This window comes from Durio zibethinus, chromosome 20 (genome assembly GCF_047325235.1).
Source record: "Durio zibethinus cultivar Kanyao isolate XHJ-2024 chromosome 20, ASM4732523v1, whole genome shotgun sequence".
NCBI lineage: Eukaryota > Viridiplantae > Streptophyta > Magnoliopsida > Malvales > Malvaceae > Durio > Durio zibethinus.
In genome coordinates, this window is record NC_143181.1 from 14,465,001 (window position 1) to 14,475,666 (window position 10,666).

A 10,666-nucleotide genomic window follows, 5' to 3' on the forward strand; every position below is an offset into this window, starting at 1 on the left:
GACCACCATCTTGCTGTCTTAATCGACCAACACCCTTTGTGGGTTCTGGGTTAACGTGCAGTTGGGCACCGTAACCTGGCTTTCGATTCATCCCACATCGCCAGTTTTGTTTACCAAAAATGGCCCACTTGGAGCTCTCGATTCCTTGGTGCAGCTCAACAGAGCAACCGTGCCGTCTTACCTATTTAAAGTTTGAGAATAGGTCAAGAGCGTTGCGCCCCCGATGCCTCTAATCGTTGGCTTTACCCGATAGAACTCGATGAGGGTTTCAGCTATCCTGAGGGAAACTTTGAAGAGAACCAGCTACTAGACGGTTCATTAGTCTTTCGCCCTTATACCCAAGTCAGATGAACGATTTGCACGTCAGTATCACTGCGGGCCTCTACCAGAGTTTCCTCTGGCTTCGCTCTGCTCAGGTATAGTTCACCATCTTTCGGGTCCCGATGGGCATGCTCGCACTTGAACCCTTCTCAAAAGATCAAGGTCGGTCGACGGTGCACCCGTGAGGGATCCTGTCAATCAGCTTCCTTACGCCTTACAAGTTTTTTGGCCTATTGACTCACACACATGTCAGACTCCTTGGCTCGTGTTTTAAGATGGGTCGAATGAGGAGCCCGTAGGCCGACGCCTGGAGCACGCTGGTGTCGGGGCACGTCGAGACGATGCGTGTTGCGTTCCATGATCACTGTGACGATGTCTCCACGGGCACATTGAAAGCTTGGGCTTGGGCCGCCATTGCGACCTGTGTCGGTCCATGCCCTGAGCTGATCGGCGGTCTGGCTCTCACCGTTCCACATCCGACCGGGGCGCATCACCATCCCCCATCCGCTTCCCTCCTGACAATTTCAAGCACTCTTTGATTGTCTTTTCAAAGTCTTTTTCATCTTTTCGTCGAGGTACTTGTTCGCTATCAGTCTCCGACTCGTATTTAGCCTTGGATGGAATTTACCACCCGATTTGGGCTGTATTCCCAAACAACCCGACTCACGGACAGCGCCTCGTGGTGCGACAGGGTCCAGGCACAACGGGGCTCTCACCCTCTCCGGTGCCCCTTTTCAGGGGACTTGGGCCCAGTCCACCGCTGAGGATACTTCTCCAGACTACAATTCGGATGTCAGGGATGCTTGATTCTCAAGCTGGGCTCTTTTTGGTTCGCTCACCGTTACTAGGGGAATCCTGGTAAGTTTCTTTTCCTCTACTTATTGATATGCTTAAACTCAGCGGGTGATCCCGCATGACCTGGGGTTGCGACACGAGCATCGACCAAGTGATAAGGGGGTTCTAAAGGGGTCTGGAAGGACAACGAGCATGCATCACCGAGAATGAGGCACGTCGGGAGCTCTACCACCGATGGTCATGACGCTGTCATTGCCGGGGACTCACTTTTGGGCCAAACATGACCCACGGGATCACGGGAGGCCATCTTCCGCCAGCCTCCTTCCCCCAGAGCCCAGAGGGTTGGGGGTCGGAGGGGGGGTGACGGTGCATGACACCCAAGCAGGCGTGCCTTTGGCCTAATGACTTGGGCCGCAACTTGCATTCAAAGACTCGATGGTTCACAGGATTCTGCAATTCACACCAAGTATTGCATTTCGCTACGTTCTTCATCGATGCGAGAGCTGAGATATCCATTGCCGAGAGTCGTTTCATTTTTTCACGACAAAAGGAGTCGCGGCACCGCCCGTGCATGCACCGTAAATGGGATGGCGACGGCGCGCACGCTCCGTTTTCGTTTCGGTTCCTTGGCACAGTTGGCACCGTGGGTTCGTTGCTCGACGGTGGGACTGACGACGCCAATCGTTTCGCCTGCCCCATAGGGGGGACGGAGAGACCGTCACGCCCGCCCAGGGTCGGAGGGGGCTCGAGGCGTTGGGGCACCCTTGCCCCCTCGGTGTTTCATTAAGGCGTTCGCGGGTCATCTGTCGAACGGGGTTTCGACAATGATCCTTCCGCAGGTTCACCTACGAAAACCTTGTTACGACTTCTCCTTCCTCTAAATGATAAGGTTCAATGGACTTCTCGCGATGTCATGGGCGGGAGACCATCCACATCACCGTGATTCGAACACTTCACTAGACCATTCAATCGGTAGGAATGACGGGTGGTGTGTACAAAGGGCAGGGACGTAGTCAATGCAAGCTGATGACTAGCGCTTACTAGGAATTCCTCGTTGAAGACCAACAATTGCAATGATCTATCCCCATCATGATGAAATTGCAAAGATTACTCGGGCCTGTCGGCCAAGGCTATAGACTCGTTGAATACATCAGTGTAGCATGTGTGCGGCCCAAAACATCTAAGGGCATCACAAAACTGTTATTGCCTCAAACTTCTTTGGCCTAAGTGGCCATAGTCCCTCTAAGAAGCTAGCCATGAAGGATCACCTCCACATAGCTAGTTAGCAGCTTGAGGTCTCATTCGTTAACGGAATTAACCAGACAAATCGTTCCACCAACTAAGAACGGCTATGCACCACCACCCATAGAATCAAGAAAGAGCTCTCAGTCTATCAATCCTTACTATGTCTGTACCTGGTAAGTTTCCCCGTGTTGAGTCAAATTAAGCCGCAGGCTCCACTCCTGGTGGTGCCCTTCTATCAATTCCTTTAAGTTTCAGCCTTACGACCATACTCCCCTCAGAACCCAAAGACTTTGATTTCTCATAAGGTGCCGATGAAGTCCTAAAAGTAACATCCATCGATCTCTGGTCGGCATCGTTTATGGTTGAGACTAGGATGGTATCTGATCATCTTCGAGCCCTCAACTTTCATTCATGATTAATGAAAACATCCTTGGCAAATGCTTTCATAGTTATTCACCTCTGACTATGAAATACAAATCCCCTGACTGTCCCTGTTAATCATTACTCTGATTCCGCAGGTCAACACAATAGGATTGAAATCCTATGATCTTATCCCATGCTAATGTATACAAGCGTAGGCCTGATTTGAGCACTCTAATTTTTTCAAAGTAACAGCGTCGGAGGAATGACCCGGGCTATTAAGTCCAGGAACGCATCATCGGTAGTAGGGATGAGTAGACGGGTGCTCACCGTGAGACGGACCAGACGACCCAACCCTAGTTCCAACTACGAGCTTTTTAACTACAACAACTTAAATATACGCTATTGGAGCTGAAATTACCGTGATTACTGGTACCAGACTTGCCCTCCAATGGATCCTCGTTAAGGGATTTAGATTGTACTCATTCTAATTACCAGACTCATAAACCCCGATATTGTTATTTATTGTCACTACCTACCCGTGTCAGGATTGGGTAATTTGCACGACTGCTACCTTCCATGGATGTGGTAGCCGTTTCTCAAGCTCCCTCTCCGGAATCGAACCCTAGTTCTTCGTCACCCGTCACCACCATAGTAGGCCATTATCCTACCATCAAAAGTTGATAGGGCAGAAATTTGAATGTTGCGTCACCGACACAAAGGCCGTGCGATCCGTCGAGTTATCATGAATCATCAAAGCAACGGGCATATCCGCGTCGACCTTTTATCTAATAAATGCATCCCTTCCAAGAGTCAGGGTTTGTTGCATGTATTAACTCTAGAATTACTACGGTTATTCGAGTAGTAGATACCATCAAACAAACTATAACTGATTTAATGAGCCATTTGCAGTTTCACAGTCTGAATTAGTTCATACTTACACATATCTGGCTTAATCTTTGAGACAAGCATATGACTACTGGCAGGATAAACTAGGTAGCATTCCTTTGGGACGTTGGCACTGCAGGGGCCTCGACGCATCGACCGAGCGATGGAGAGAGCCCGATGTGGAGCGTAAGCATCGTGCGTGTCGAGCACGTGAAATGCATAGCATCGGATGAATGGGGGCCGAGAGCTCGCGCCCGTTAAACATTTCACATCCGATAGCACGATCGAAAGTCGATGCACCAATGCAGCCATGAATGATTGGGTGGCACGCTTGGGACACCGGCCATGATTGACGTCCGACCCGTGGCCCCTCGGGACACGAGATGGATGAGGGATGGTGAGACATCCGGTTTCCATCGATTCAGGTATGCAACACAGGATCCCATCACACCCCCTAGGTACGACGACCACATGGGGGATGATTGAAGAGGATGACGGGTCGACAGTTCGATACATCGAGCACGGAGCCTGCCAACACGCATAACCATAGCACCACTCTTATGCCCATTGTGTACAAGTGGCAGCATCCACGTGCGTCGGTCCACAACCCACCCGATCGATTAGTCGACGAGCGAGCAGAGGAAATGAGGTGCGAGGCCACGCCACAACCACTTGGCACGAGAAAAACATGAGCAAGGGCCACGAGACTGCCTCTGCCATCCGACAAGCAACAACAAAGTGATGCCACAAATGCTTGGCCTGACTGGGACCGCACGCACGAGCTTCACTAACACCACCCCAGAGGGACGTTGCCCGATTCAGGGACTTGTTCCTGGGGACTCGGGCAGCATCGACTGTGTGCACGGCCTCGTCGAGGCCTAGGCATTTTTGTGGTCGATGAGAATGGACTGCGAGAGGGGGTTCCGAACCACCACCCTCTAAAGAGCATTAGAGATTTTACAGATATGCTACCAGTAGTGTTAAAGTGTCTGAAACGGGGACACTTTTTCCGAAGAGGCATATCCCGCACTGAGGGTGAGTAGGTGCTGATGGTGGTCGAGGCATGTACCCGCACCAAGGCCCAGTGCGTGCCGATGGTGGTCGAGGCAACCACCCGCACCAGCTCGAGGCATGTGACACCAAGGCCCAGCGTGTGCCGATGGTGTTCGACGCAGGGGCCATCTTCTACCGATGGTGGTCGAGGTAAGAGCCCGTACCAAGGGCCGGCTTGTGCCGATGGTGCTCGAGGCAACCGCCCGCACCAGGGCCCAGCCTGTGCCGATGGTGATCGAGGCAATCGCCCGTACCAAGGCCCAGCGTGTGTCAATCGTGATCGAGGCAACCGCCCACACCAGGGCCCAGCATGTGCCGATGGTGTTTGAGGCAACCGCTCACACCAGGGCCCAGCGTGTGCCGATGGTGCTCGAGGTAACCGCCCGCACCAAGGCCCAACGTGTGCCGATGGTGCTCGAGGCAACCGCCCGTACCAAGGCCCAACATGTGCCAACATCCCACACCAGGGCCCAGCACGTGTCGATGGTGATCGAGGCAACCTCTTGCACCAGGGCCCAGCGTATGTCGATGGTGTTCGAGGTAACCGCCCGCATCAGGGCCCAGCGTGTACCAATGGTGATCGACCAGCATGTGCCGATGGTGCTCGTGGCAACCGCCCGCACCGGGGCCCAGCGTATGTCGATAGTGATCGAGGCAACTGCCAGCACCAAGGCCCAGCGTGTGCCGATGGTGATCGAGCAACCGCCCGCACCAGGGCCCAGCGTGTGCCGATGGTGCTCGAGGCAACCGCCCGTACCGGGGCCCAACGTATGTCGATAGTGATCGAGGTAACCGCCAGCACCAAGGCTTAGCGTGTGTCGATGGTGATCGAGGCAACCACCCGTACCAGGGCCATCTTCTACCGATGGTGGTCGAGCCAAGAGCTTGCACTAGGGCCCAACATGTGTCGATGGTGCTCGAGGCAACCGCCCGCACTGGGGCCATCTTCTACCAATGGTGGTCGAGGTAAGAGCTCGTACCAGGGCCCAACGTGTGCTGATGGTGCTCGAGGCATCCGCCTGCACCAGGGCCATCTTCTGCTAATGGTGGTCGAGGCAAGAGCCCGCACCAGGGACGGGCGTGTGTCGATGGTGCTCGAGGCAACCGCCCACACCAGGGCCCAGCATGTGTCCATGGTGATCGACCAACGTGTACCGATGGTGTTCGAGGCAACCGCCCGTACCAGGGCCCAACGTGTGCCAGTGGTGATCGAGGCAACCGCCCGTACTAGGGCCTAGCATGTGCTGATGGTGCTTGAGGCAATCGCCAGCACCAGGGCCCAGCGTGTGCTGATGGTGATCGAGGCAACCGCCCATACTGGGGCCATCTTCTGCCGATGGTGGTCGTGGCAAGAGCCCATATCATGGCCCAGCATGTGCCGATGGTGCTCGAGGTAACCGCCTGCACCAGGGCCCAGCGTGTACAGATGGTGCTCGAGGCAAACACTGCACCAAGGCCCAGTATGTGCCGATGGTGATCGAGGCAACCGCTTGCACCAGGGACCAGCATGTGCCGATTGTGCCCCCTGGGTGCGACGACCGCATGGAGAGAGATTGAAGAGGATGATGGGTCGACAGTTCAATGCATCGAGCACAGAGCCTGCCAACACGCACAACCATAGCACCACTCATATGCCCATTACGTACAAGTGGCAGCATCCATGCGCACCGATCCACAACCCACCTGATTGATTACTCGATGAGCGAGCAGAGGAAATGAGGTAAGAGGCCACGCCACAACCGCTTGGCACGAGAAAAACATGAGAAAGGGCCACGAGACTTCTCCTGCCATCCGACAGGCAATAACAAAGTGACACCACCAATGCTTGGCCCGACCGAGATCGTACGTGCGAGCTTCGCTGACACCACCCCAGAGGGATGTTGCCTGATTCAAGGACTTATTCCTAGGGACTCGGGCAGCGTCGGCTGCGTGCACGGCCTCGTCGAGGCCTAGGCATTTTTATGGTCGATGAGAAGGGACTGGGAGATTGTCAAATACTGAGAGACTTGGTCAGGTCAAGCCCACAACCACGGCTTCTGCTTGCACCACCCCAAGGAGCCATTGCCTGATTCAGAGACTTGGTCTGGGGTCTAGGGCAGCATCCGCCACAAGCACGGGCTCGAGCTCGACTCCTCTTTTCTGCATGCACGCCAATCGGTCGAGGCCATGGGTGCCTATCGGTCACCGGAGCAACCAATCATCAGACAAAATGGTTGGAAGGCATGCACGCCCTGTATTACGCTCGAGGGACATTACCCTGGGTGTACGCAATGGGAGGCCCATAACGCACACCAACTCCCCCCGTGTGGGGGGGAAAGGGGGTGCTGGACCGCCACCCCCTAAAGAGCATTAGAGATTTTACAGATATGCTACCAGTAGACGTTAAAGTGTCTGGAACGAGGACACTTTTTCCAAATAGGCATATCCTGCACTGAGGGTGAGCAGGTGCCGATGGTGGTCGGGGCATGTGCCCGCACCAAGGCCCAGCGCGTGCCAATAGTGATCGAGGCAACCGCCCACACCAGCTCGAGGCATGTGCCGACACCGAGGCCCAGCGTATGCCGACAGTGTTCGACGTAGGGGCTATCTTCTGCCAATGCTGGTCGAGGCAAGAGCCCGGACTAAGGGTCAGCTTGTGCTGATGGTGTTTGAGGCAATCGCTCGTACTAGGGCCCAGCATGTGTCGATGGTGATCGAGGCAACCGCCCGTACTAGGGCCCAGCATGTGCCGATGATGCTCGAAGTGACCGTCTGTACCAGGGCCCAACGTCTGTCGATGGTGATCGAGGCAACCACCCGCACCAGGGCCTAGCGTTTGCCGATGGTGCTCGAGGCAACAGCCCGCACCAGGGCCCAACGTATGCCTATGGTGCTTGAGGTAACTGCCCGCACCAGGGCCCAGCATGTGTTGATAGTGATCGACCAGCGTGTGCCGATGGTGTTCGAGGCAACCGCGCACACCATGGCCCAGCGTGTACCGATGGTGATCGAGGTGATCGCCCGCACCAGGGCCCAGCGTGTGTCGAAGGTGCTCGAGGTGACATCCTGCACCAGGGCCTAACGTTTGCCGATGGTGCTCAAGGCGACCGCCCACACCAGGGCCCAGCGTTTACCGATGGTGATTGAGGCAATCGCTCGTACCAGGGCCCAGTGTGTGTCGATGGTGCTCGAGGCCTCCACACGCACCAATGCCCAGCGTGTGCTGATGGTGATCGACCAGCGTGTGTCGATGGTGTTCGGGACAACCACCCGCACCAGGGCCCAGCATGTGCCGATGGTGCTCGAAGGGACCACCCAAACCAGGGCCCAGCGTGTGCCGATGGTGCTCGAGGTGACCGCCCGCACCAGGGCCCAGTGTGTGCCGATGGTACTCGAGGAGACCACTCGCACCAGGACGCAGCGTGTTCCTATGGTCATCGAGGCCATCACCTGCACCAGGGGCCAGCATGTGCCGAAGGTGCTCGAGGTAGCTGTGCCGATGGTGCTCGAGGCCACCGCCCGCACCAGGGCCCGACGTGTGCCGGTGGTGATCTAGGACACTGCTCGCACCAGGGCCCAGCGTGTGCCGATGGTGCTCGAGGCAACCGCCCATTCCTGGGCCTGACGTGTACCGATGGTGATCGACCAACGTGTGTCGATGGTGTTCCAGGCAGCCACCCACACCATGGCCCAGTGTGTACCGATGGCGATTGAGGCGATCGCCAGCACCAGGGCCCAACATGTGTCGAAGGTGCTCGAGGTGACCGCCCGCACCTGGGCCTGGCATGTGCTGATGGTGATTGAGGCAATCACTCGCACCAGGGCCCAGCATGTGCTGATGGTGATCGATCAGCGTGTACTGATGGTGTTCGGGACAACCGCCCGTACCAGGGCCCAACGTGTACCGATGGTGATTGAGGTAACCGCCCGCACGAGGGCCCAGCGTGTGCCGATGGCGCTCGAAGCGACCGTCTACACCAGGGCCCAGCGTGTGCCGATGGTGCTTTAGGCCACCACCCACACCAGGGCCCAGTGTGTACCGGTGGTGATCGAAGACACCGTTCGCACCAAGGCCCAACGTGTGCCGATAGTGCTCGAGGCCACCCCCCGCACCAGGGCCCAACGTGTGTCGATGGTGATCGAGGCCACCGCCCGCCCCAGGGCCCAGCGTGTGCCGATGGTTCTCAAGGCAACTGCCCGCACCAGGGCCCAGGGTGTGGCGATGCTGATCGACCAGCATGTGGTGATGGTGATCGACCAACGTGTGCCGATGGCAATCGACCAGCGTGTGCTGATGGTGTTCGAGGCAACCACCCGCACCAAGGCCCAGCGTGTGTTGATGGTGTTCAAGGCAACCGCCTGCACCAGGGCCCAACGTGTGCCGATGGTGATCGAGGAAACCGCCCGCACCAGGGCCCAGCGTGTGTCGATCGTGATCGAGGTGATCGCTCGTACCAGGGCTCAGCGTGTGTCGATGGTGCTCGAGGTGAACGCTCGCACCAGGGCCTAACGTGTGTCGATAATGCTCGAGGCCAGAGCCCGCACCAAGGGCTGGCTTGTGCCGATGGTGCTCGAAACAATCGCCCGCACCAGGGCCCAGCATGTGCCGATGGTGATCGAGGCAACCACCTGCACCAGGGCCCAGTGTGTGCCAATGGAGATCGACCAACGTGTGTCGATGGTGATCGAGGCAACTGCCTGCACCAGGGCCCAACATGTGCCGATGGTGCTCGAGGTGATCGCCCACACTGGGGCCCAACGTGTGTCGATGGTGATCGAGGCCACCGCCCGCACCAGGGCACAACGTGTGTCGATGGTGCTCGAGGTGACCGCCCGCACCAGTGCCCAGCGTATGCCGATGGTGATCGACCAGCGTGTGCCGATGGTGTTCGGGGCAACCGCCCGCACCAGAGCCCAGCGTGTGTCGATGGTGATCGAGGCAACCGCCCGCACCAGGGCCCAGCGTGTGCCGATGGTGCTTGAGATGACAGCCCGCACTAGGGCCCAGCGTGTGTCGATGGTGCTCAAGGTGACAGCCTGCACCAGGGCCCAGCGTCTGCCAATGGTGATCTAGGCCACCGCCCACACCAGGGCCCAACGTGTGCCAATGGTGCTCGAGGCAACCACCTGCACCAAGGCCTAGCATGTGCTGATGGTGATCGACCAGCGTGTGCCGATGGTGTTCGAGGTAACTGCCCGCACCATGGCCCAGCGTTTGTCGATGGTGATCGAGGTGACCGCCCGTACCAGGGCCCAGCGTGTGCCGATGGTGCTCGAGGTGACCGCCCGCACCAGGGCCCAACGTGTGCCGATGGTGCTCGGGTGACCGCCCGTTTCATGCCCTGGGCGGGCGCGCCAGGCACATCAGGTGGACCAACAAGCGAGCCAGAGGTTGAGGCCCGCAGACCAAGCGTGCTGGAGGGTATCTATGCGCAAAGGCTAGCAAACGAGTTCAGAACGTCCACCTGACTTGCAAGCCTGCCTGTGAGGCCAAGGCCTAGCATACAAGCTGCCCGCACCACATCCAGAAGGGCCCAAGGTGTTGGACACGCAAAGAAAGCTTCTGGAAGCAGGCAGGATCAGTAGCAGCATCCTGGCAGATTTGGTTGACCCTAAAAATCAAGAGTTAGCATCCTGATTGATTGTAATCTGTATAATCCCATGATTTTAGCCTTTATTCTAGGGATATGCCATTAAGTTGTAGCTGGAGCCTCAACTATAAATAGAGGGTTGCTCCACCCTCATTTGTACACCATCAAACACTTCTGTTTCAGTGAATACAAAAGCATTTCCAAAATTCTGCCTTCTTATCATGTTTCTCTTTAACTTGCGTAATCAGCCCTTCCCACTGTTCTAGTGCCATCACGCTTGTGTTTTAGGCTGATTTAGGCATAAAAGAGTAGATTCCAAGCCTAAGGCCGCACGGATTTTGAGTCTAAGGTCAGAGCCCGTAACAGTTGGTATCAGAGCAAGTTTGATTCTACGTGTTTGTGTTGTGTAGGTTAGATCATGATTGAAGAGATGG

The 10,666-nt window shown here is 56.4% G+C and overlaps 2 non-coding genes and 1 pseudogene across 2 annotated transcripts in view; all 3 read right to left on the minus strand.

Annotated features, from left to right (window-relative positions):
- Positions 1 to 1,248, minus strand: part of LOC149513155 (25S ribosomal RNA) — a 3,387-nt gene extending 2,139 nt beyond the window's left edge. Inside the window, exon 1 of the ribosomal RNA XR_016330946.1 lies at positions 1 to 1,248. This exon is cut by the window's left edge and continues 2,139 nt beyond it. This is a non-coding gene — a ribosomal RNA (25S ribosomal RNA).
- A 239-nt stretch (positions 1,249 to 1,487) lies between these two features.
- LOC149513156 (5.8S ribosomal RNA) lies at positions 1,488 to 1,643 on the minus strand. Its single transcript, XR_016330978.1, has one exon. It is a non-coding gene; the product is annotated as a 5.8S ribosomal RNA (ribosomal RNA).
- Positions 1,644 to 1,938: 295 nt separating this feature from the next.
- Positions 1,939 to 3,720, minus strand: LOC149513157 (18S ribosomal RNA; annotated as a pseudogene).
- Positions 3,721 to 10,666: the final 6,946 nt, after the last annotated feature.